This window comes from Galendromus occidentalis, unplaced genomic scaffold (assembly GCF_000255335.2).
Source record: "Galendromus occidentalis unplaced genomic scaffold, Mocc_1.1 scf7180000077532, whole genome shotgun sequence".
NCBI lineage: Eukaryota > Metazoa > Arthropoda > Arachnida > Mesostigmata > Phytoseiidae > Galendromus > Galendromus occidentalis.
This window is the reverse complement of record NW_003805520.1, coordinates 353,864-367,819: the sequence shown is the minus strand read 5'-3', so window position 1 is coordinate 367,819 and position 13,956 is coordinate 353,864. Positions and strand designations below refer to the sequence as shown.

Sequence of the window (13,956 nt, the reverse complement as noted above, 5' to 3'; positions counted from 1 at the left end):
CCTGTATGAAGCTGTGGGAGCGTTTTTTCCGCCGTGACGTACGCTCCAACCATGGCAGTTTCTGTTCTGCCTGGATGTCTATGGGACAGCCGCTTTCCCGAGGGATCGATCCGATCATTTCGATTCAGCTCCCTCGACTCGAATCATATACGAGTCCTATTTGTGCGGAACTGCTTGTAGGAATCAGGCAATCCTCTAACGGCATCCCTTATCGTACTGTCAGGGGCCGGATCCGGTGTGGGAGGAATGTCATAGACCGAAGTCCCAATAAACCGAGGCTTCCCTTGAGCGAGGTTCGACACCGATGGCGACGTGAATGACGATATGACGTCATGTGACATCATAGAGGCTTTCCGCATTCCTCATTACAGTACACAGTGCAAACAGAGGATCGCCCATCCTCCGCGCGGAACTCTACGAATGTTCGTGACAGATATCTTCATTCTCTTGTCACGATCATGGCGGAAACCGCTGAGTAGAACTCAAAAAGCAGGCGACCCGCTTCGATGACGCTCGGAAATCATGACTTCCTGCTCCTGCAGCGTTCCCATCGATCGTCGACGCTGCACCGGGTGTGATTTTCCCTTCCGTGGAGGTCAGACTGAAAACGGAAATGACGAAAAAATATCCTGGCAGCGGTGGGGTTCGAACCCACGCCTCCGAAGAGACTGGTGCCTAAAACCAGCGCCTTAGACCACTCGGCCACGCTACCTTCTGATGCTGAAGGGGATGAGATCCCGCGGACATCTCCGTATTCGTTTTGGGGAGCCCTCCTAGATGAAAGGAATTTCGGAGTCTTTCGGCGGATGATCGTGACAGAGAAAGTTTCTGATTTATCTAGAGAATTCTCCCGATATGGCTGGTCTCCCGCTTTCCGCGAAGGAACAAATCATCAAGGTCCGAACCGAGTCTCGGAACCTGGGCGCGATTGATGAACATCGACGTCACGAAGTTACGCGACGTGTTCTCAGCTCAAAACTGACTAGCCTCAATCTGAAGGCAATGCCTGGAGGTTTTCCCTTTATTCCAGGACGGACTCGATGTCCAGCAGCGAGACCCTCGCCCTCATGGAAAGCCCCCCGCTCGCCTCGCTCCCATCTCGTTAGATTACAACCTCCGAGGAACACGCAATGCCTCCTGCTAAATTTCACCCTGGATCGGGAGCGGCATAGAGCGAGCGATCTGGCCACGTTCCCCCCTTCAGTGCCGCTTCCGGCCGTTCGACTTCTCTCCTTCGCTACGGGTCTATTCATTTTGTTCTGGGCCGCACTATTACACATTGCGCGGGGTAGGCGGGACACAACCTCATAGTTTTGCCGGAATCGATGTCGAAACTTCCTGACGGAAGCTCTCGCACATATTTCTGCCGAAAATGCGACCCTCCGATGGAGCGCCGTGCCGTGTACCTAGGGAGTGAACCAGACGTCGTGTGCTAGGACGCTGGACGCGTCCAGACCAGCCCTCGCGAAGGCTCATCAGCTCGATCCTGGTAGTTCTACGATCCCTGATACAGCGTCGCTGCTTCGAGATGCGTAGACAATGCGGGGGAGGGGATCGGGTCAATCGACCGTGCTCCCTCGATATAGGTATTAAAATGCATTGCATCATTCCAACCACGATGAGGTGAACGCATCGACGAATGTGAGATAAGCATCCAGGACTCGGAGACGAGTTGCGAAGCGCTTCCGCATCCAGAATTGTCTTTCTCTCCCACGACAGCATCGCTCTCCATTCAGAGAGACATCTGATGAGATTGCGGAATAAGAAGTGACTGCATATACACAGAACAAGGCCCCCGGACCGACGAGCCAGCGACAACCGCAGGCTGATGCCGTTCGAGCGAGCGAATAAAACTTCGATGAGACATATTCACTCGGGTATCTCTTATACATCGCTTCTGCGGCTGTCAGATCGCAAGAGGAGGCAAGCGGGAGCATGCCATTGATCGCGGAGCTTGCTGTCGATGGAACAGAAAAACTCCGAGAAGAACGACGAGCTGCTCCGATGATTATACCCGTGCACCACCTGAGAAACAGGAGTGGGACGCGAGAAGTTAATAAATAGAGGCGAGTAGACTTGATCGAAGGTGTCGACTCCGCGCTCCGATTCCACAAGGGCTTGGGGCCGGGGAGGCCGTTGAGCGAATTATCATCCTAGGGGGACGGATGTGTTCGTGAGAAGACGTCTGGAACGTTCCACGAATGGAGTATCTGCCGTAGATCGAAGCGTGGCGGCTATTTTGTGCATGGCTTGTTCTTCAGGCTCCGACGCATCGGAGTCCGATGTTCGCAGGTGTCTCTATCTGAGAGATGGGAGTTGCAAGAAGGCTCCCTCCGAATGAATATTTTCTCACGCATGGCAGAAATTACCCGAAGGAAAACAGAAAACTCTTCTCCCACAGAAATGTCGAAACCTTTTCAGCAGGACTGATGAGCGTCAACGCGTGTGCGTCGCGTAGGATGCACATGTCAGACAACGGTGCGCAGCGCATAGGAAAATCGCAAGACGAGAGAACAGTCTGTTCACTACCATTGACAAAGTTTCGGGGTATTCGACACATTCGATAGACGCTCCACCAGAGCCACTGGAACTTTGCGACGGAACGGATCTTATCGGATGAGGGTTACGAGATCATGCTATTTATCGCTAACGTCCCTCTGATTGAGGGAATCTATTTTCGAGTCCAAAGGGTGATGGAGGTTGAAAAATAGAAAGGGGGAAGACCACAGAGACCGGGCCGTGGGAGCCGCGGATCTGTCGCTATTTATGGGATTTGCCGCCCTTAGAGCTCGACTGCTTCGGTCAATCGTCCGACGGCCTCTCGTGCGGTGGAGACGATCGTCACGAAGAGCCCTGCGACGTGACTCGCGGCTGCGGCATTCCGAACTGCACCCTGAAAAATGCTCAGTTGACAGAGCGCAGGAGAGAGATCAAATACGGCGTCTCGAATTCCCTGTGCGTTCCCTCCGGTTCCTCTTTTCCTTAAATAAGCTCTTCCTGTGTTCGTATGTGTGCAACTAGAAGCGTTTGTTTGCTTTCGCTCGATATACCGCGTCGCGTTTCCAATGAAGACGAGTCGGCTCAAGGTTTGCGGAAAAAAAGAAGCTTCCACCAGCAGCGGAGCCTTATTGCTATCAAGCGCACAACCGATCCCCGGAAACTCGCTTATCGCAGCCGTCGCGTCGTCTGCGGCTTGGGATCTTCCTGTGGAGTGCCCGACGATTCCCCGATCTCCCCTTGGAGCGAACTCTAACGACGAAGAGGACTCGTGCATTCGATCAGGTGGAGCTCTTTGAAACAACGGTTATATACTCTACTCATAGTTTCTGAAGGGCGTAGTCTGATCCGTTCCGTCTCGAACGGTCGGATCAAGACAGAACAACAGCGCTTCAGTCAGTATCCTCGCGGAGAATGTGAAGGGATACACAAGCGTGCCAGCGGCACTAGACTGATCTCACAGAGCATGTTCGCTAAGTGCTGCTCCATGTGACTGCTGAGTAACGGAATGGGAGAAGTCTCCGTGTATCCCTCGTCGAGTTCATTGTCTGGTGGAGGCTTTGTTGCGGTCAAGATAGATCCAGGATCCAGGCTGGGGAATGCAGCCACCATGACGACGTGTCAGCCTTGCCATATGTTTGCCCTCAGATTGATCCTCTGGGCGACCTGAGATCGCTTCTGGGGGTAAACATAGGAAACTCCGCCCTCTCCCCTTCAACGTAAAATCAGAAATTACATCGTTGAGCGGGGGGGGGAATATCCGCTTGCCGAACCTCGAAGTTGCAGCGCTCCCGGAAAATTGCAGCGATAGGAACTTCCGATGCGGCAGAGCCTACCGAGAATCACCGCGATGACCGTTCTCCGAGCACTGGGAAGAATGATGATCAGTGACGGATGCTTGGAGGTACATGCCTGAAATTCCGTCGTCTGTCCAACTCCATCGGGTTCCTAAAGCGTTCGGCTGCTCGCAACTCGCTGGGTATTCGTTGGGCCCCCACCCCCGACCACGTTCCGATCGCGGTCGGAGGCCCAACATCATATTTACGGCATATTCTCTCTGTCATCATCGACCCACACGAAGATACCTCTACGGGGGGAGTGCGAGGCACCAATTCGATCTCCCTTTTCGCATCGTTCCTGGGACCATCAAGCGAGCACATTCACCGATGAATGAACGTTCCACGAATGTCGCTTCCCTCCCTCGTACAAGAACTGTTCTCCCTTCCGTGCTCTTCCAATGCTATCTGGAATCTCTTATTGTTCATGACGCCGCTGCGGTCTCCCGGATTTTAACGCTGTTCGCAGACAGAGATGGTCCCGCCGTCAAGGGTCCTACAAATGTCTCGAATACCGCTCGAGTATTTTGTGAATAATCTTGCGGATGAATCTCACAGAGAAGAACCGTCTGAGTGGAATAATGACGACTCGGTTCTTTGCCGTTCTCTCGAGGAAGTCCTCGACCCCCCCCCCCGCCTTCGCTACCGCACGTACGATTTCGCGAATCCGAGACACTTCGAATGGCATGAAGACGTTCGCTGTGGCGTCTCAACTTCCGAAGAACGAAAATCGTCCGAATGCTCTCGCTTCCACTTCAAGTTGATCATTTATTTTTCCATGGAGGGACCTGAGAATATGGTGAGTTGTCCGCCATACAGGAAATCGATCTGCTGAGTCAATAAGTTTCGGGATCCCATTTGACTTTTCCTCATATACGTTTCTCTAGAACCCACCGAAACCATGAGCAAATAAAGAGACCTGCTGGAAACAAAATGTCAGTGGGGTTCCCGTCGTCGGCGTCGCGTCGCTGCCAAGTAGGTATTTGGAACTCCGTCATCTCGATATCGCTCCATCTGAAGCTCTCAAATTCTGTCAGAGCTCCGAGCAGAGCGGATTTCACCCTCGTCAACACTACACGTCTCAATCGGTCGGGACTCGTGCTTGAGGATCGTACAGCGGAAGGCAACGGTCAAACCGGATTCGGGGGTGAAGCATTCCGATTGTCGCCAGAGTTCAGTTTCGGCCATGTTCCATTATTCACAGCTCGAGCAAATCCGCGGAGTCCAGCTCACCACAGTTCGGATACGCCTTCGGCTCCTGCAAGTATAAAGCCGAGGAGTTGCACTTTGCGGCTGAGGTCACCCGGGTCTAAGAAACTCCGGAAGGGATTCTCATCGCTCACTGCTCCTAGAGTCAACTCCTCCTTCCGACTCAGAACGCTCTTAAGATCGTGGGGAGAGTAGGAAGAGAGATGTCTTGAACGAGAAGTATATCCTTTCCCGGGGATGATAATGTGGAGCGCCCAAACGTCAATGATCTCGTTTCCCGAATCTCCGAAAAGAAGATCAGAATTCATTTCAGGATTGGGGGGGGGTGTTCTGGAAAACGAGAAGTCATTCTCCCAGCGGTCCGCTCATTTTATATTATTATACGAGCTGTGAGGGCGTCTCGCCCCCAGAAGAGCTGTGATGACATCATAGTGGAAACGCTCAACATTTTTAGGAAAAAAAAGAAAAACTGCAAGGATGGGGTTTCCACCTGCGTTTCGAGAAGTGTCGTTTCAATTCGCGGACTGTGAAGTATCTTGGTCTCATCATCTCCGAGAAGGGTATCCAAGCTGACCCGAGCAAGGTTGAAGCAATCTGCAACCTTCGAGAGCCCGGGAACGTTACGGAGTTACGATCGCGAGAAGTGGAGAAAGACGTGAATCTTGCGGGAAGCATGCGTCATTCAGAATTCTACTTAAACACTCTGAACTCATGCGAATGTTCCGTGCATCACTATACCTTGAATGTATGCGGAAAAACCTAGATGCTCCCCGTTCGGGTTATGAGTTTGATTGAATAGGAAAGCTCGATTTTCGGTCCCAACAAGACTTCTCGAGGAATGCATCTCACCAGCGAGGGCATTGAGAAAAAAAGGGGTCCGCGAGTCACCCTCGGAAATACGTATGGAGGGGAATCTCAAGGAATTACATGGAAAGCCGTCGAGAGCTTGACAGGGAGTCGCAAGTTCTGTTAGAATCAAATAGTCGTCGGATCAATCATATATGTATCAGTAAGCGGAAGACGTAATCAAATGGCAGAAACTTAATTCGTGAATGATTCAGCAGAGTCTCGCAGAGATCGTGCATATCTTCTCGCTAACATGCTTCGGAAGTCCGCGTGGTTAATAATACCGCGCGTTTGCGAAGCGAATGTCGCTTCTCGGGGGTCTGTTTTTACAAGATCACAAAAAGATGATATCGAAGAGCTCGAGAATAGAAATGAAAACCTTGTTTTCTCACACAGAGCTTTGCGCGATCCCCGAACAAATAAAGGCGCGAGGAATGAGATCCGCCATAATTTTCTTGTGGAATATGTTTTCTTGACGAGCACAGAAATCGTACAGGAATAAACTGTTGTCGGAACTAATCAGAACCTCGGGTGTTCATCCTCGCCGAGCCTTCCGGACTATTCCAGAACCTGAGACAGGCTTTATTGCGAGCGTCGTGGCTCGGCATCAAGCAGTGCTACATTGCGGCCTATCGCTGCGCTTGCATTATAAGAAAAGCTTTGTTGATCCGTGACACCTGTGGAATGGCTCGTTGTCGCGGTGAGTTATCTGCTAGCGAAAACGGAAGACTCATCTGAGCTTAGTCATTTCACTCGGGAGCCCCGCAACCACCTACACGATCCATATATAGATTGACAGACTACACAAATATCGAGAGCTCTTACCCCTGCGTCTACGGAATATCAACGTGGCCATCGAGATCAGACAAGCACGGAAGTGAATCGTCGGGGATCCCTCTAGGAGCCACGCGAGATCGCAACGGCATGAGGCATGACTGAATTCTGAGTGAGAGCTGCTCCCATCGAGAAGTTGTGGAGCTATGTGTTCCCGAGCCATTCACTGACCTTAAGGTTTAAGGCCACGATAACGATTGATTCGCCCGCCGTCTTCCTGAGAGGACAGGTTTTGCCCTCTCGGAATCAAAATGCGTGAACCTGGATACTCCGGATCAATCCGCACCAGCTCCGGAATACGATGACATTTCGTCGTTGTACACTGGCTCCAACATGGAGTGATCCCTTTCTCTTCCCACAGACACCAGGTATTCCCTGGATCATTCAGACCAGCTGAGACATCGAGCAAAATATCTGATTACGATTCTACGATCCTCAGATTTTTTCTTCAAAACCTCCGGACCATCCGCGGCGTTCAAAATGAACTAAACTGAACACGGTCAATCGGTAGAAAACCTCAGAGAAGGCGTCAGCGTCACCTTCCATTTCGATACCTTTAGAGTCGGAAAACGAAATTTCGGCGTCGTTCCCACTTCGCTCGGAAAATCATTCGGGCTCGGTTTGGCTGCTGTTTTTTTGAAGTCGGAAGTAGCTAGGAACATTGTTTCTGAGTCCACTGCTTTCGCCTCCCTGGGGAACAGATCTCATTGCTTTTCGTTGTGAACCAGCGGCGGCCGGCTCGACATTCTCCTCATTCTACGTTTGTTTTGCTCTGATTGTGAGATGATTCCAGTCCCCGCATGCTCCGATACCTCGCTTCGAGACTCCCTTAGACCAGTGAAAAAAAGTAGCAGTAGCGTACCGGGGGAAGGGGGCGGGCCCGGGTGCCACCGATCTAGGGTGCCATGTCCGGCTAGTGGTTTCATACTATGGAACTGTGGATCTGTGCCGAACTTTGTGATTCCTGGCGAGAAGCTCTGGGGGACCTCCAATGCTCAATTGGATCCTCGATGAGAATCGATCGTCGATGCTATTTCTTATGCCAATGATCTATACGCGAAATTCGGGATCGAACGGGAGCAACGTCGCGGAAGTAGGAGAAGGATCTCAACACTCAGCGAAGAACAGGAAGACACTACACTCTCCCTAAAGGATGAACTTCGCGAGGACATGACTCTGTCCCTTTAGGGAATCTCACGGGAGATAGCTGCAAGATTCCATAATTTCCGGAGACTCGTTTCAAAGTTCGCGTTTCTAGAGCCAAAGAACTTGTTGACTGACGAATTTACTTGGGAAATCAACAACGACGACATTAACTCTGAGGAATTCCTGATCGAACGAACGCGGTTGCGTCATTTCGTCTCAGTAGTCTAGAGACAAGAGGAAATCGACGAGTGCATGTCAGGTTGTCTATTTTTTCTAGCGGCTGATCGAGAAATTTAAATCAACGGACATTGTTCCAATATTCCTATCCTGTTGAGGATCTTCCTGACCGTCGCCGTCAGTGTTGCCAGCTGCAAGCGTTCCTCTTCCAAACTCAAATTGATTAAGTCATATTTACGATCCACCATATCGGCTCCACGCTTGAGTAACTCGGCAATGCTATCGATAGAGAACTTCAGCCACGTCATTGAGAATTTCGCGAGTGAAAAGCTAGGCGTGTGCTTTTGTGATAGCTGCGGTGGTGCGACTAGTCAGTATTTTTTGTGAGTTTGTGGGTGTACTTCTTGCCTCAACGAATAAAAGTTAAGATAGAATGAAATGAGCTTCATAGTGATGGGGAATAAGTCTCGGCTTTGAGGTACTTCGGGCGGAGAACTTCGAAGGGGGAGGGGCGCCATTTTCAGTCCTCGTCCCGGGCGCCATCCACCCTAGGAACACCACTGGGCGCTTGTCAACCTTTCCGTGCCGGTGGACCACGAGGCCTATTTGAGGGAGTCGGTGGATCCTTGACTCATGCGTCACTCTTCTTGTGCATGCCGCAAACTCGAAGACACCGCAAGAATAATTGGATCCCATTCGGTTCAGTAATTTCATACCCACCGTGACTGCAAAATTGGGCATACGCGGGATGTCTAGCCTGAGAAAAATGCATATGCTTATGTATACTGATAAATTTCCGTTGTTTTCCATTCTATGAGTCCATCAATGACGGATGTCAACGTAGATACGCCGGGCCGGGGCCACATGGACATAAAGGTCAGACCGGTATCGTGCCTCGATGGCTGTCACCACCGATGTGGTTTCGGAGGCTTTCTCATGGCATCGTCGCTTGGCAAAATCGAGTCCTAGGTGTTTTCCGAAATTTTCGGTCATGAGCTGGATCCGATGAGGGATCTTTCGGACTGGCTTCACGAAGGCGCTCCAGGTCGTTGTCGTCGACCTCAGTCGCGACGAAATCTACGAGCCAAAGATCAACTTCCCCTTGGTCGTAGTGTTCAGGATAATGAAGGGACAGCTTCAAGATACTTCGAGAATGGTCCTAGTGGACCACATCAGCGCGAATTCGGATGAAGGTTTCCCAGGATTCCTCGTCCGTGGAAATGTCGACCAAAGACTCCAAAAACCCGTCTCTACTTCTTCGCCCTGGCAATGTCCGGAGCAAGCGCCGTCGTGTGCCGCCCCGCGAAACAGATCAGCGATTCCCTATTGCTCACATCTATGGACTCGTCAGCTTGTAAAGCGTTAAAGGAGCCTTCCTCGATCCAAAACTCATCATCCGATGTGTTCGATTACGCTAAAAATCACGCGCTTCATCGTTTTCCGGGATAGTGGTGCGTCGCTCAACATTATTGTGGATTCTAGACCCATCGACACGATAGCAGCATACATGGTCCCATGAAATCACCCGCGACGACGGAAATAGTTTTTCTTCAAGTGCTCCCAGAAGAGCGATCAGATGAAACGCTTTCAGACAGGGTTCGCGGTAACTCCATTTGAAAATGTCCCGTCCGGTAGCATGGCATCTCGGAGTCGACGGAAGTCCTGCTGGATCATGAGTTCCATAGTCTCGAAAAAACTTCAGTTCTCGGAAAAAAAGTCGACAGGAAGGTGAACCGAAAGCAATGTTCAAATGTGCCCCTTTGGGAGATCACCTGGAGTTATCCGCGAGCGGCGTGTATCCCCCATGTAGGCAGTAAATGTTTGAGGAGTCTGTTTCCTAGCCTGGCATTGCTTGAGATCTAGATTCTCTCCGGACGGTCGTGATTGCTAGGTCGCGATCGTGTACCAGCGTTTTTCATCAGACCCCACTTCCGGTTATGCTCCGGAGACAGTCGCGGATGGAACCTGGGAATCGATCGAGAAACATGTTTGATTGTTTTGAGTCCGAAGGACCGAAGTACACAATATGCACGAAGGCCGCGAAGACTAGCGGCACGTAGCACCGAGTACAATGTCGAGCCGTCCGGCGGCCGGCCCATCACCGCTGGATTTGAAGCATGATGGCTCACGTCATTTCAGCGTCATTTCGTGGACGACATGGGAGCAAATGCTCCGAAGATGACTGGTACAATGAAAGTCGGTGAGGAGATGAAGGGCTAATTCGTGATTGCTGACATCCCATCCTCCTTGTTTGTGAGCACTTTCCCTGATCACAAGGAGAAAGTATTTCAATTCGGATGAGAGCACCAGATGAGGCTCCTGGGCGGAATCGGCATCATCTTGCCTATTTCGAAGCTGCTCGTGAGTGATGCGCTCTTTCCACGGTGCTGGAACGCAGAACCCCAAGGACCGTATTTTCTGGCATCCCAATCCGTAATTAAGGGAACGCCACGGTTTGCATAACGGCAGACAATAATATGCTTTATTGAGGGTTTCCATCGTTCCCGGGTTTTTCTTTTCGGTCTTGACCAGAATGGGTTCGCCTTCATGGATCGGGTGCTCGTTCCGGGGCGACGACGCGTTCTAGTATATATCTACGATGATAGGGTCTCTCTCCACAGCCCACCAGCATTCGTACTGACCGCCGTCCGGGATGTGGAGGGCTTTTCGTGAGGCAACGTCGTCGCCGTGATCAGTCTAAATCGATTCTCTCACCTGTACCTAGACCGTCGCCGCCACTCTTCCCGTAATTCTCTCCTTCGTCCGCTAAGTATCCGCGAGCTTGCTCGAGTTCCGATCTCCAGTGGTCTGAAGTATTCTGACAAAAAAGACGAAAGTGATAGCGTGTCTGGTTCTAATAGAAGACTATTGACGCTCTTCTAGACCACCGTTCAAACGCTGAGGGAGAACACTACGCAAACGTTATCAGCAGCGGTCGGACGAACGTGTTCAGTGGACAGCAATAATAAGAATAATAACACGTGTCTCGTTCCTTTGATTGTTTTCAAGTAGATAGTGAATAGGTGAGTGCACGGCTCAGGAGCTTCGTAGGTGTCCAGTGGACAGAGCGATGAGTAGACGAGTTTGATGCCACGAGTCCGCGAGCCAGCTTCGTGTCGATGTTGATCGGAGAGTCTCAGGAAATGGCCCTACTTTGGATTCGGGAGCGGACACTGTCCGTTCACCGTACGGCGGAACGGATCGATGAACGCTCACAGACAACAACTAATTTCACTACTAGACGAGTCGCTATACTTTTTTGCCGTTCCTGGTTTCGGGATCCGCGTCTTGGAGCTGTTGTTCTGGGTGACGGTATTCCCCTTGTTGCTCTTTTTCGGTGCTGTTCTTACCGCTGATGCAAAGTTGTTGAGATATATCGTTAGCCCGAGTTAACCCCATCTGAGTGGCGTTCCATAGGGGCGGCCGCTTGGGGTTAGCGCGGGCGAGTAGGCGGAGTCCTTGAAACGGGTCTGTCGGATTTGCGTGATGAAATTGCGCTTGTCGGAGAGAGCCTTCAGTAGGTCGGTCGCCCGAAGAAATCGTCGGGGTGCTGCTTGCGCTGAGTCCGAATAATCGTCGCTGATGTCGGTGCGAGCATCGGGCCAACGGGATCGCGCCTGCAGCAACTGAAAAGCGAATCGAGTGAGACGAGCTCGACGGTCCTTCCGTCGTCCTCCGGCTGGACCCCGGTCGTTCTCTCTCCTCTCTCGACCTCATTCGCCCCGAATACTCCGGTAAACGTTTGGGATACGCGATGGAAATTTTGAGCCTCTCCTTTCATCAACGGAATGAAGAGCAGAACGCTCTGGCGGATCTCGAATCCCGCCTGAGGTTTCATTGATTGGAATCGTAATCGCTAGGAGTTCGAGAAAATTGGCGAAGTTCGGGGATTGCGAATGAATCTCCCATCAATCTCCAATCAAAGTGTCTCCGGAGAGATTGTTCGATCCCGGCGAGGGTGAAGAAAAGGCTGGGCCTCTAATTCGGGGCTCATCCTAGACTGGAAGACCGTCGACTTCCTCCGATGTGAAGTGCCGAACAGAAAAGATCCCACAAGTGCAGATGGAGGGGTTTGAAGCAAGAAATGTGGGCGCGGGGAACATGTCTCACCTGTTGCCACTGTGGACTTATCAGAAAGCTTGGTGATTGCAGAGCGCGATCCTCAGCGCCAACCTTCATCGCCACGAGGGATACCAGCAGGAATAAAACTCGAGGAAGCATCTGAAATGAATCATGATTTTGAAAACAATATTCCTCCGAACATAGAAACTTCTTCGCTTGACCTTTTGGAAACCCGCAGAGGCTTTCGCGTCGCAATCCTGACCCAATGGGCCGCTATCCTTTTGATCGCCGATCCTCGCCTCGGACGTGGTTCGGTGGAACGCTGAGCGTGAAAACGGTGTTGACACAGCTCTATTGACTATTTCACGCGTCAATATTCGTGATAAAAAATATCCGCACGTGAGCGGCAGGGAGAATTCTCGCAGCCTTGAATCCACCATACAGATTCGCCTCGAACTCGGATCTACATATAGCGAGTACCAGCTCACTTCAATGGATTCTTCCCCTATATTGGAAACGAGTAGATCGGAATAGGTGCATTGCAAATATGGACAGCCCGGTGGTTTCACGCTGCTCGCGAATGTGTTGCATGCATTCGGATCGGTTAGAGAATCCGTGTATCCGGAGGAATGAAACTTTTGGAGATATCCGCGCGGGAGGTGCTCTTGGTTCGGAATCGTCGACTTCATTGAATTTCCTGGGGCTGTGGATCGGGACGAGAATGAAAATGTTCCGTCCAAAGCATAGAAATCCGTTTCCCCGCATGTCGCATATCGACATTGAGATAAAGAATTCTATGCTCAGACTTCTTCGCACCTGCAAGTTATCTGCACGAACTCGAGCTTATCGCTCCCTAAGTAGATTCCGAACTCTTGTGGATCTCGAAGAGCAACGATCGGGACTAAATGATCCAGAGAATCCAATTGTGAGTATGGAGCTCCCCCATCTGATCGTGAGCGATCTATGAAGCATTCCGCATCCGCTGACCGTCTTCGAGATCCGAGCGCAAAGCAACTGGGATATTTCCCAGATCCCTACTTCCCACGAGGGTCTCGGAGGTTTCAAGGAATTAACCTTGGGAGCACAACCCTTCCGCGAAAGCACGTACGACCTCTAAATCATGACGTTCCGCCCGCGTCGCGGCTCCAGAGAAACTATGTACATATTCTTGGTCAAAAAACTTCGCCGCCGATGGATCCAAACGGTGCACGGCCCGAACTCATTCGCTGCCGCGGTTTCATCGCGTTCTTGTCCGGTCTTGTGTTGTATTGCAGACAGTGGCCTCTGCTTCCGAAAACGATCTCTGCTTCCGGCGGCAACGCATACGTACATACGGGCCACGTTTCCCCTCAACAAATACTCGTCGTCTACGGCTGCTCAGAACGTGATCCGAATCGATTCAACCAATTTCTCAGCCACGGCTCAAGATGGTGAATGTAGCTCGTTCCTCTCCGACAGCCAGGAGGAAGAGCGGCTCTTTGAAAATTATGCTGGGAAATTTCACACTCCTCGATCTAATTGCTGCTGACGTTTCGTTTATCTCTCTCTCTCCCTCCCTCGGATGGATCAAAGCAGGGTTCAACCTATTTGGTCGACCCGACCGCAGACTCCTCTCCTATCCGAGCTGTCTAGCGAGGATCTTTCATCGGAGTTGACCGACCGACTCCCCGACTGAACTAACGAGCTGGCACCCAGAACGCGGATCCTTACGAAAGATCGAGGAGTTCGCTGGAGGATCGAGGACGTGTTTTACCCATTTGAGGCGATGTGGAAAAACTCCGTGCCGAGCCAACTTACGCAGACGTCAAGGAGACCGAGAGCCAGTAGGAACCGGTGTCGACGGTGACGG

The 13,956-nt window shown here is 51.3% G+C and overlaps 1 non-coding gene across 1 annotated transcript; it reads right to left on the bottom strand.

Moving 5' to 3' along the window:
- Nucleotides 1-630: 630 nt before the first annotated feature.
- Nucleotides 631-712, bottom strand: TRNAL-UAG (transfer RNA leucine (anticodon UAG)). The gene has a single exon. It is a non-coding gene; the product is annotated as a tRNA-Leu (tRNA).
- Nucleotides 713-13,956: the final 13,244 nt, after the last annotated feature.